Source organism: Gossypium hirsutum, chromosome A03, assembly GCF_007990345.1.
Source record: "Gossypium hirsutum isolate 1008001.06 chromosome A03, Gossypium_hirsutum_v2.1, whole genome shotgun sequence".
Taxonomy (NCBI): Eukaryota; Viridiplantae; Streptophyta; class Magnoliopsida; order Malvales; family Malvaceae; genus Gossypium; species Gossypium hirsutum.
The window spans coordinates 8,677,696-8,691,151 of NC_053426.1; the positions used below are offsets into that span (position 1 = coordinate 8,677,696).

Consider the following 13,456-nt stretch of genomic DNA (forward strand, 5'->3'; position numbering starts at 1 on the left):
TTTCAAAGATACGGTGGATATCGCACATAGCACCACCAATGAATCGGGGAATCAGCACACAGCAACCCTTTATGTACAACATACTTCGGCTTATTCCGAGTGTTCAACCCATAAATCATATATTGCAACCCTTTACCACCTTTCCCGATTTAACAACATTTTAGGATATGGCCAAACATTTATTTTAATTCCAAATAAATCTCAACATATATCAATTAATGTCAAAATAATACATCAAGTCACGTGTTTACTTACCTCGGTGCAAAATATCGTAATATTGCACTTCACTCCACTATCTTTTCTTTTCCTCGTTTGAGATAATCTTCACGTCTTTCTTGATCTATAATAGCAAATTTAACTCATTTAATGTTCACATTCATTAAAATAATCCACCACCCAACTTTTTGAAAAATTACAATTTTGCCCCCAAACTTTTGTATAATTACACTTTTGTCCCCAAGCTCGGAAATTAAACTTCATCACTTATTCTTAGGTTTTATGACATTCTGAACATTTTTCCCTTCTATGGCAACATCAAATTCTCACTCTAACATACACTTATGAACAATAATTATTTTTACCGATTATGCCTATTTACCCGTTTTCGCTTAAAATCGCTTAGCAAAAGTTGTTTAACATAATTTATAGCTTCATATTCCACCATAAAACAGCAAAATAAACACATTTCACCTATGGGTATTTTTCCAAATATGAGCCCTAACACGAATTATTGCTAGAATAAGCTAAACCGAGTTACGAGGATTCCAAAAATGCGAAGAACATTAAAAACGGGGCTAGGATGCACTTACTATGAGCTTGAGAAAGCAAAGAAACCTTAGCTATGGCTTCCTTCAAATTTCGGCAGCAACTAATGAGGAAGATGATGATTTTTGTCATCTTTTTCCCATTTTATTTTTTTTATTACCAAATGACTAATATGCCCCCACTTAAAAAAAATCTATTTCTCTCATTTCTTATGTCTATTTTTGTCCATCAACTAACTAATGGTCTAATTACCACATAAAGACCTCCAATTTAAAATTTCATATCAATTAGATACTTCTACATATAGAACTCAACTTTTGCACTATTTACAATTTAGTCCTTTTGACTAAATTGAGTGCCCAAACGTCGAAATTTTCGAATGAAATTTTTACGAAAATTTTCCGTGAAATTGTAGACCATAAAAATATAATAATAACCATATTTTCCCTCGTCGGATTTGTGGTCCCGAAACCACTATTCCGACTAGGCCCAAAATCGGGCTGTTACATAACCGACACTTGAACGATCCCGGTATCGATCGCAACGAATCCGTTGTGAAGCTGCTTGCATTGCTATCCTCCGTCACCAGTGTGGGTTGAACAAGGTTCATGATCAACTCGAGCGAACCCAAAGGATAATATGAATGAAGCACGTGGAATTTTAGAACCACTGATTTCTTATCTGTCGGAAGAGAATGTAATCTAAAGTTTCCTGGCAGATCGGCGAAAGCGTCGTCGGTAGGGACGAAGAGTGTGATCCCGGCGCCGCCTTTGTTAGCTTCGAATTCATCAACGACACCAGAGGCGGATGACATTGCGGCGGCAACGTTGAAATTATGGCCGTCGATTAAGGCTTTGGTAATGTTGAGGACCAGGGGATAGCGAGTTTCTGAAGTCATTAAATTGAAGTCATACGAAACGAGTAGGGAATCAACGGTGAGGATCGTGATGTTGAATGACAGCGTCTTGATCAGGGATAAAACGGTGGCGTTTGAAGAGGAGAAAGTGACGGGTGATTGGATCGTAATGGAGTTAGTTAACGGATTGCGCGTGATGTTGACAGCGCCGAAGTTGGCAGGGGCGCGACCAGTTGTTTGGAGGAGGGTGGTTACTAGGACGTCGAACGACGAGATCTGGAGGAGGTCGATCCAGGAGAAATAATGTATGAGGACGTGGTAGCGGAGGATGTGCCGAGTGAGGACGGTGGGAGGCAGCGCATGAGGTTGGAAGAAGGGGGAATGGAGAGGTAAGAGTTGGGGATGGCGAGTAAAATGATGGGGTCTTAGCGACGTGTAACACCCTGAAAATTTCTACAGTAAGATATTATCCTTAATATAGTAAAATAAGAAAATAAGGTGACAAGAAGAGGAAAATTGAGTTATGTCACTGGGAAGTATATTATGACATATTGATTCAAGAAAGGACTAAATTGTAAAAGTGAGAAAAGTTTTGTTGCCCAAGAGTAAATACTCAAAATTTGAGGGATTAAAGTGTAAATATGAAAAAGTTGAAGGACTAATAGTGTAAATATTTTAAGGGTGGGATGATCTAGAAACCAAGGAAAATTGATGAATTAGGACCAAATTGAATAGGCGAATAATTATGAGGGACTAAATTGCAATTTTACCAAATTAAGTGATGACTCAAGAATGGAATTTTAAAAGATCACAAAGGGAAAAATGGTCAATTGAAAGAGAGAGAAATCTAGAAAGTAATGATGATGTTGGTGATATTTTATAATTATTATTTATTTAATATTTTAATAAGATATTTAATATTTTATTATTTTATTTAGTCTATATATATATGTGTGTCTGGAAATAAAAACATACACATACACTCCATCATTGTACATGCATCCCACCTTAGAAAGAAGAGAAGAGAAGAAAAAAACTTTTCATTCTTTACAATTTAGTCCTTTCACCAAAAATTCACCATTTTCACCTAGAAATCAAAAGAATTTTCATGGTTACCAAGAGAGAAAAATAATAAGGAGACTATGGGAAGCTAGAATATCAAGTTAGATTCAATAAATAGAAGCTGGAAGAGAGAGAAAATCAAGTTAAAATATTGGAAACAATAAGACAAGGTAAGAACATCAAGATTTCCATGTATTTTTAAGTTTGATATTATTGAAAAAGCATGGAAATGAAGCTAAAGTAAGTTTTCTTATATATGATTCTATGTTCTTAATATATTAGTAAGAGAAATAAGAGAAAGTGGGGGAAATATTGTAGAGAAAGGAAATAAGGGTGTTATAAACTTAATAATTAACATTTTGCACTAAAACAGTTTTGGGTAAGAGCAGTAGTCTAACTTTAAAAAATCACAAAAAATTGTACAAATAGAATTAGAGAATTATAAAATATTAAATTAAATCTTATTAAGTCTAGTTTCTTATAGAAGAAACCATGTAAGCAATTGAATTGTTAATCATGAGATATAATAAATTTTGTGAGACAAGGTCAGAATGATTCTGAGTTCCCCTATTATGACTTTGGAAAGTCATAAAAAATCGAGGAAGAATAATTAGGTCCTTAAATTTATATTTTTAAAATCTTGAATGAGTCTATTTTCAATAGAAATAAACGAGAACATTATCCGAATCCTGTACAATGAGATAATTAATTTTTAGTAAATAAGGGTCAGAACTATTAGACAACAGAATAAGGGTGACTTTAAAGAATAAAATGTACTTATTGGATAAACCAAAAATTCTTAAAATTTTATGGTAAGAAGATACGTAAGTCTAGTTTCATGGAAAATTATCAGATCTTAATTTCGAGTTCTGTATCTCAAGATATAAATAATTTAGTGATTATGATGCAAATGGACAGTTTTGAATATACATATAAGTAAATAGTGAAATTATTGATAATGTTACTTGTAGCATGTTATATAAATTAAGGATGTGGAATGGAGAGGAGGAGGGGAAAATATGTATGAGTATTCAGCTAGCATGACTAATTTGCATGTTTTAGGCTCAAGGACTAAATTGAATAAAAGTAAAACTTTATGGGAAATTTTGTAAAAATATTAGAAATGACAATTTGCATGAAATGGATTATTTTATTATTTAAAATTGCAAAATTGAATGAAATTATTAATTTAGTTCAAGGTCGAGGAAAACATGTTTTAAGGATTAAATTAAAAAGTGTTGAAATTATGGAAAATTCTGATATTTTATAGAATTCATGGGTTTTTAGCAATTTTTATGAGAATAACGGCTGGAAATAAGGATTAAATTGTAAGAATTTTATTTTTGTGAGCCTAAGGATAAAATCGTCATTAATTAAAAAGTTTAGGGGTAAAATGGTAATTTTGTTTAAAGCATTAATTGAATGTATTAGAACATGAAACAAATGAAAACGACGATCAAATTCATTTATAAAGATCCGGATGACTCGAATACGAGACTTGAACATGGAAAAGAAAAGATATCAGATTAATGAAATTATAAACATGAACAAGCAACAAGGTAAGTTAGTGTAACTAGAATTGTATTTTTAAATGCATGAAATATCGATATAATGAATTACCTGATTTATGTTTATGAAGAAATGGCAAGAGAATGATATTTATCATGACATGTAAATATGTGATTATCTTTGATACGTTGATACAAGGAAATTAAGTATATTGAGACGAGTAATAAATTCAAGTAAAACATGTCGAGAAAAATAAGTACGTTTAAGGGACAAAATGTTTGATTTTAATTGGTTCCAAATATGAACGTTAGATGAAATAAAATATTTGATAAATAAATTGGTAATTCTGGTAATACTCCGTAACTCTATTCCGGTGATGGATTCAGGTTAGGGGTGTTACACGACGCGTGAGGTCAAAGGCCACGAATGAGGAGGTGAGGAGGGAAGAGAAGAAGGTTAGGTTTTGGAAGGAGGAGAGGATGGAGGTTATGTTGAGATCAGCAACAGCGGAGGAGGATAGGAGGAGAAAACAAAATAATGTGAGAGGGGTAATATGGGAAATAAAGAATGAAACTGTCATCCCTTTAAGCGGGGTCTCTCTCTCTCTGTCTTTTGCAGAGTTTGAGAGTGAATGAATGGATAGAGTGTGGAGAGAGGCTTTTGATCGTTTGAATGAGCGAGTGAGTGCGCGAGTACGACTGGAAGGTGTGAAAATGAGATGATCCGAATGATTAAACAAAAACTTATTCATGATTAACCTATACATATGCTTCCTAAACTATATTTAATTTTATGTTTTCCTCTTATCCAATTGTTATTTTTTCATCATACTATATGAGAGTTCAAATGCATCTTTGTTATTTTAATGTTTTATATTTTTAATGATTAAATAAATTTTTTATTATATTAATTTAAAATTTATAAAATTTAAAGAGTAAAAAAGATTGAGAGTCAAGATTCTTGCCAACCCTTTGGTGCCACTTTTGCCTTTAATGAAATTTCTGACTTTGACGTAACATATCAAAAATAAAAAAATTTTGAAAATAATATTTTACCACATTATCATTTTGTTAAGAGATGAATTATCCAAAATGTAACAACCCGATGACGTATGTGACTAATATAATGTTTAATATTTGGGTAGCCAAAATCTTATTTTTAACCCTTATTTAATGGATTAGTTTACCCTTAATTATATTATAATATCTTAAATTTAAGTGAGATTATAATTCTATACCTATTAAAATTTAAATTTTATATTTTAATTTGATGCAATTTGATCTTCTATTTTATAATATCATTAGTTAGTACAACTAATTAATGATAATAAATATTTCAATTAAAATATTAACATGCATCTATTCTAAAAATCCTCCCTTCCAACAGTTAAATTTTTAGTATTTAATATTTTTAGAAATTGCAAAGTTATTAGTTAATATAGTTTAATTTTAACCCCTAAAATGATAATTTTTTATTTAGTTCCTCTAGATATTATAAAATTATAAATTAATTCAATAATAAATTACATTCTGGCCTCCTAAAAATTTGCAATTTATATTGTCACCTTGAATAACATTAGTATTTTAACTGAGATAATTAATGATAGTTAGAGTAATTAATGATATAATGAAATATAAAAATTAAAATATAGAGAATAAACTTTAAATTTTAACATAGTAGATGGATCAAATTTTAAAAAGCACGGAGACCATAGTCAAATTTTAACCTACTTAAATATATTCCCCTCGTATAAAAATCAACAAATATTATTTTAGTTTGCTTTTCCCTCACTCGCGGCATGATGTGAGTGCATAAACTTGCCGTTAACAAAACAATAATGTTTAGTTAAATTAATAAATGCAAATTAAAAGAAAGACTTAACAAGTTTAATGTCTTAATCAAAGGTTAATCTTTGTAATAACTTAAGACAAAATGTCAGGTGTAGTTCCAATATTTTTTTTTCAAATTATTTTATGTTACTATATTTTTTAACTCAATTCTAGATTAAATATTTAATCATTTTCAGGTCTTTACTTCTATTGAAAATTTTAAGTTCAATTATTAATATTGTTAAATTTTTAAATTTTAGAGACAACAATGAAATTAATTTTTAAATTTTTTAAGTCTTGAATTTAATTTTATTTAAAAATTGAATATTCAATCTTTATTTATATTACACTATTTTTTAAAAAAATTAAATAAAAAAATACTATAAATTTAAAAAATACATTGAAAATTGGAATGATATATATAATAATGGCCCAAACTATTGAGAAGGTTGGTATTTGAAGAAATACGGGTCTTCCCCAACCTATCCACATGCAAATATCACATAAAATATACCCTAAATCTTTTTCTTTTTCTTTTATTTTTAAGCTATTATCTTATAATAATGCCAATCATCTCCATCACTGCCAGCTGAAAAGTTAGGGTTCTTTTTAGGGAATGAAGAAGTAACTTATTGATGCTGTGAGTTGAGTTGGATTTAAACTTAATATAATATATATATTTTATGATTGTTTAGATTTGATTCGGTTTAAAATATAAATTTAAAAATTATTTAAATTCGTTTATATTTATAAATGATTAATTTTAATAAATTTTTAGATTATTCATTTTTTTATTTTTTATTTTTTAAAATATTTATTTAGTTTAATTTAATATTTAATAGTTTTATATATTTCTTTATTACTTAATTTTTTATATTAATTTTTTAATGTTTAGATTATAATATTATATATTATTATATATTTTAATTTTTATGTGTTATAAAATATAAAAAAAATATATGATATATTACAAATTTAAAAAGGGCACGATGATTTTTTTTTGGCTCTCTAACTTTACAAAAAAAAAGTCATTTTAATTTTTCATTTCTTTTAGCTTTTGAATTTGTATTGTTTATCAAATCACTCCAAAATGGATGAAAAAGTTAAGGTTTGTTAACTTTTTTGATGTGGCATACACATTGATTGCCACATTAGCAATTACTTAATTTTTAAAAAAAATTTAAAAAATTATAATTTTTAATAATTTTAATGATTTTTAATGTTTAAAAATAGTTTTATAATTTTATTTGGAATTCTTAAAATTTTAAAAAAAAATTAATTGTTGACATGGATGGCATACACATGGCAATCCATGTGTATGTCACGTCAACAAAGTTAACAAATATTAATTTTTCCTTCCATTTTAGGATGATTTGACAAAAAATGTAAGTTCAAGAGTTGAAAGTGACAAAAAATTAAATGGAAGATTAAAATAACTTCTTATTTGTAAAGTAGGAGAGCAAAAAAATCATTATACCTTTAGAAATGAGCAAAGTCGAGCTCAAATCTTAATAGTTTAAATCTGAACTCAATCTATATTTTAAATAGACTTAATTTTTTAAAATTTATATTTTCTATTTTAATATTTTTACCCAATCCTTTTACCTTTAAATTTGTACAAGTCACTGAACCTATCAATAGTTGAATTAAGCTATCTTTGTGAAGGGAATGGGACAATGGGAGACAAGATAAAACATAATTTGATTGTCAAACGTACCGGAAAGGCTGAAATAATAAGATAAACGGATTATATTTTGGGCTTTATATTATCCAACATAACTTTTAAGATCAACCCATTTTGCTAATATGAACATGTGATTGTTGATTGTTTGATCCATTTAGTTACTTCTGCAATTTATAATCAAAATTAGACCTATAATTACAAGTATAAGACAAAGTAAAATAGCAAGTACATATCAAATAAACTATAATATTATGTAAAATTAACCAAAACAATCTACAACGAATAAAGAATCGGATAAAATCACACAAAATCTATATAAGATAGAATAAAAATTACAAGTATAAATACATGTCTGACTAACTACAATTGTATGTAGAATCAACCAATGCAATACACAATGAACAAAGAACTAGGCAAAATCCAAAAAGAAACCAGACAAAATCCACACGCACATGATGGGAGATAGTTTCACATTGCAAATGCTGATGGTGGGACTCAACTGGAGTCTTCAAGATCTGAAGCCTAGGCTTTTACAACTGGTGCCAAGGTTTTATTGATAATTTATACCTGAATTTTTCAATAATTTGAATTTAGGTGAATTTAATTTAATTTTAAATATTATCTATCTTAACTTAAAAATATTTAAAAAAAAAAACTTAAAATGAACTCAATTAAAAAACTTAGAGTGACTTAATGGGAAAAACGTAGATATAATCCAAAAAATTTAATCCAACTCTATCAAAACTAACTTGGCCCAAAACCAATGGTGAAATTAATAGATATAATCTCAAATATTGACCGTATATCAATTCTATATCCATTCCTCATGGTGTTTCATATCCATATAGACTATATATAAAATGGCCTTACTCAATTCACACGTGTTTCATCTAGACGCTGTTGACGTTTTTTCTTTTTTAACGAGATAATCCGACCTTAAATTGATTAAGAAAATTATAAAAATGTTTTTTTCCCTTTAAACTAAATTATATTATCTACGGGTACTTTAATATTTTTATTTTACAGGTATTTGATTAGGAAAATTATAGAAATGCTTTTTTGTAATTAAACTAAGTTAATATTATTTAAGGATACTTTAATCTTTTTTATTTTAATGAAAAACTAATAGAAATATGTATATGATAGAATTTGAATCCACACAAATTGAATTAGTAAAAATTTAAATTTACCATTAAACTAAAGGTTCATTTTAACTTTTTTTATTATTATAAATTTTTATTTTAATATGCACAATTTATTACTTCTATCAGTTATATATATATATATTAAATTTGTGTTGCAAATACGTAGTTTCCGCACACATACACGTGCTATAAGATTTCTAATTTTTATTTAATATTTTTATATGATTTCATTAATTAAGTTGATGTATGTTTAACTCACGATATCAAATTGATTATTATAACAAATTATTTAAAAATTCTTTTAAATTACAATATTTTAGATAAATAAATTTAGAGTTATCAAATTTTGTTACAATAATATAATAAAATAAAATAAATAAAAATTCACTTAGATAAATACATATCATTAAAGATATATGCTACTATACATAAAAGGAAGTCCTAAGACCTTCCTTCTTTTAACACATGTGAGTGGTCTTTCTTTTTTTGATATAACAGTTAATTTACAATTCTAATCTTTTTATTATTTTAAATTATATAAAAATATCAAAGTTTAATTTCGGTCCCCATATTACGTTTAAATTTGACATTTAATCTTTATATTTTATCACCTTCCTTCTTTGATACATGTGAGGTTTTTTTATTTTAAATAATAATTAATTTTCAATTCTATTCCTTCTATTACCTTAGATTAAATAAAATGGTCAAATTTTAATTTCAATCCTAATACTGCATTTAAATTTGACATTTAATCTTTATATTTTATTTTTTGACAAAATTTAATACATCAATATTTATAATGCCATTAGTTAATTTAAATACTTTGTTATGACTAAAATATTGAAGTGAATCTTAAAAATTATTAAAACCTTTGAAATTCTCTAAGCCTTCTTTGACATGCATCCATGATTTTTTTCTTTTATTTTTACCTGATTAAATTTCAATTCTGATTCCTTTATTGTTTTAGATTATATGTAAAAGTTTGAATTTCAATTTCGATCTCTAAACTATACTCAATTTTGAGATTTAATCACTATACTTTTATATTTAACATAAATTGACACCTCAACATGTATAATGTCATAAGATAATCTACGTACTTTATTTAGATTGAAATGCTTACATGAATTTTAAGAATTTTTATTACTGTCGAAATTCTTTATTAAATTCAATTCAGATTCATTACAATGCTATTTTATTGTCACATGGTTACCAAGTGAATTATATTTTTTTTAAAAAAAGAAGATATCACTGTAACGAATTTAATAGAAAAATTTTAACCATAACAATTCAACCTAGATTTTTAATTTTGATTAAAGATATTTGTTTCATTATGATTAAGTTTTTTTCTTTATACATTATTAAATTCTTCGTTTGGTTTTTCAAAAATTTTTTTTGTTATTTTTTAAATTCTTTTAAATATTTATAATTATTTCTATTTTAAACATATAACTGAGCATTTATTCTAAGTAATTCAATTATTTTTCAAAATGTGTATCAATTTGTTTTTGAAAATATATTTATAATTTAATTGATACGAGTATAAAATATTTTTTGAGTATATACTAAATAAGAAGAAAACTTGAAAAATTATGCTAATTTAATCGTTGTTTTTAGAGAGAGAAAGAAAAATGCGTCTTATAGGGTACGTTTTTGTTGTGATGTTTAGTGAAAACGCATCCTAAATGGCGTACTTCTAGCCACGTCAGTTGAAAACGCATCTTACTAAACTTATTTTCACTAAAAACTAACAAATCAACTCTTTTGGTCATATGGTTAAATGTTAATAGTTTTGTCCTTAAGTCTCGGGTTCAATTCCTCTTCTACTCACATTTATATATTTTTTATTTTATGTTGTTTTTAAGCTTTTTTTTTTAATTTTTAATCAATATTTTTAACACATTAGCTCTAGATAGTTAAATAATTGTGATTTCATTCTTGAGTCTTAAGATTAATTCCTTTTATAAGCATTTTAATATGTATTTTTTATTTCATGTTGTTTCAAGATTTTTTTTAATTAATATTTATAATTAATAAAAATATTTTTTTTCAAGTTTTTTTTATTTTTAATTCTGCTCTCTTTTATTTATAAAATTAAATAATAAATATGTAATTATTTTTTAAAAACATTAACTACACTCATGATATAGATTAAAAGATAAATATTACACATATAAAAATTATATTTACTAAAAATAATTATATTTGCAATAATTATTTGATTTTATAAATAAAAAAAGTTTTAATAAAAAATATGAATTAAAAATAAAAAAAACTTGAAAACAATATATTTATTAATTATAAGATTGAAATAAAAAATACATATTATAAAATACTTATAAAAGAATTAAATTTAGGACTTAATGATGAAATCACAATTATCTAACTGTTTAACAAAAAAACTAATGTGTCAAAAAAATGAAATAAAAATGTAAAAAAAAGCTTAAAACAACATGAAATAAAAAATATATAAATGTGGACAAAATAAGTAACATTTAATTATCTAACCAAAAAACCTAATTTACTAATTTTTCAATTAAAAAAAATCTTATAAGACGCATTTTCAACTGAAAGTGCACCCGGTAAAACATGTTTTTCTTTCTCTCCAAAATCAATATAAATTAACAAATTAAAAAAAAAAACAACAAGAAAGTTTCTCAAGTTTTCCTTTTTTTTTTTCGAGCATATACTAATAAATTAGCCAAACATTTAATTATAAAAGAATAAATCATGAACTTGAAGGGAGAAAGGATATCGTACTAGTTTATATAATTAGAATACTTCTTTTGCCATTTGTAGACGTGTCATGCATACAATATAGGACTTCTACAGTATCAAATGTATCCTGTTTTTAATTATGTTATAGATTATGAATTTGGTTAAATTTTATTTTTGGTCCTTCTGTTATACCTAAACTTGAAATTTGTTTTTATACTTTAATTTAATATAATTTGATCCTTTTTTTATTAGTTAATTCATAATTAAGAATAAAATGTTACTTAGATTTCCAATTTCTTTTGGATTTGCTTTGACTTTATTTTTTTTATGATAAGATAATGGTCAAATTTTAGTTTTGACCCCTCTACTATGGGTTTTTTTTTTATAAAAAATCCATTTTAATATTTTCAAAATTATTTATTTGATACATGACTATCAAGTGATTTTTTTAAATTTCAAAATAGCATACCAGTGAATTTATAAAAAAAAAATTAATGATGATAACAAACAAACCTAAACTTTTTAAATTCGAAAAATAGAGGGACTAAATTCCTAAAAATAAAAATAGAGGAATTATATTCTAAATGTATAAAATATATGGAAACTATAAAAAGTATTTTAACTTTTAAATTTTTATTGTATAATGAAGTCAAAAAAATTCTATAATGAAGCAAAAAAAAAAATCTTTATCTCAACTTGAAGCATAGATCGAAAATTATACTAGTTATATAGATATATGTAAAGAGTTGCATATAGAGGTGTGCATGGGCCGGGCTACCCGGCCCGGCCCGAAGGCCCGCCCAAAAAATGGGAGGGTTTGGGTGAAAATATAGGCCCGAAATATGGGTTTGGGCACAAAAATGAGGCCCGTTTAGAAAATGGGCCGGGCTCGGGTAAATTTTTTTGCCTGGGCCCGAATTATATAATAAATATATATTTTTTATTTTTAATTATATTTATATTTTAATTTTAATTTTAATATAATCAATTTTTATTATATATTTTCAATTTGTGTATTGTTTTAAGAATTGTTTTAATATATTTTTTATTTGTTTCTTGTTTTAATATTTGTTTTAAATGTATTTGATTATTTAATATATTTTAAAATTTTTTATTTAATAAAATAAGTTAAAAAAATTTAATATGGGCCGGGCCAGGTCGGACTCGGGCTTAACAATTTTATTTCGGGCCGAGCTTGGGCAAATTTTTAGGCCCATATTTCGGGCCGAGCCGAGCCCTAGCCTAGAAAATGGGCCTGGAATTTTTGATGGGCCCGGCCCGAACCGGCCCATGCACACCTCTACCTTGCATACAATATTTTCACATATGCAAGCACAAGAGTGATGCAAATCCTATTTCTCCCAATGTTGCACACCAATAAATTAATATTTTTAATAATTTGTAGTGGAATCGAATTGGATCAATTTATTAAAGAAATTGATAATTCGATTCGTAAATATATAAATTAAAAAATTAGGTTTTAATTTTTGCAAAGAAAGTCATGAAATATAGTCCTAGAAACCACCCTAACCCAAATGAAGTGTGTGTAGACGATCCAATTCTAACATCAGTAGAAAGAAAGTGAAAGAAAACTCCAATTAGAAATGAAGTAAGAATGTTAGATTAGATTTCCAATTTTAATTCAAACTGTTTCTTAGAAAAAGGAAGAATTGTATTAAATATTCTCCATTGACATGACTCACTACTGACTCTACCCTCTAATATTTTCATACTATCAACCACTAGATACATCATGCATGCATAAAACAAAAGTTAAGTAAACAAAACACATCATGCCTGTATGTTTTGTAACTAAAATTAAGCGAATCATTTTGAGAGGTAAAAAAGTGGGTAATCTGCAGAAAGTGGGAACTTAACATTATCTACT

The 13,456-nt window shown here is 26.6% G+C and overlaps 1 pseudogene; it reads right to left on the reverse strand.

The window, feature by feature from the left end:
* The window catches only part of LOC107887557 (fasciclin-like arabinogalactan protein 4), a 16,058-nt pseudogene extending 11,190 nt beyond the window's left edge, over positions 1-4,868 (reverse strand).
* Between the last annotated feature and the right edge of the window lie 8,588 nt (positions 4,869-13,456).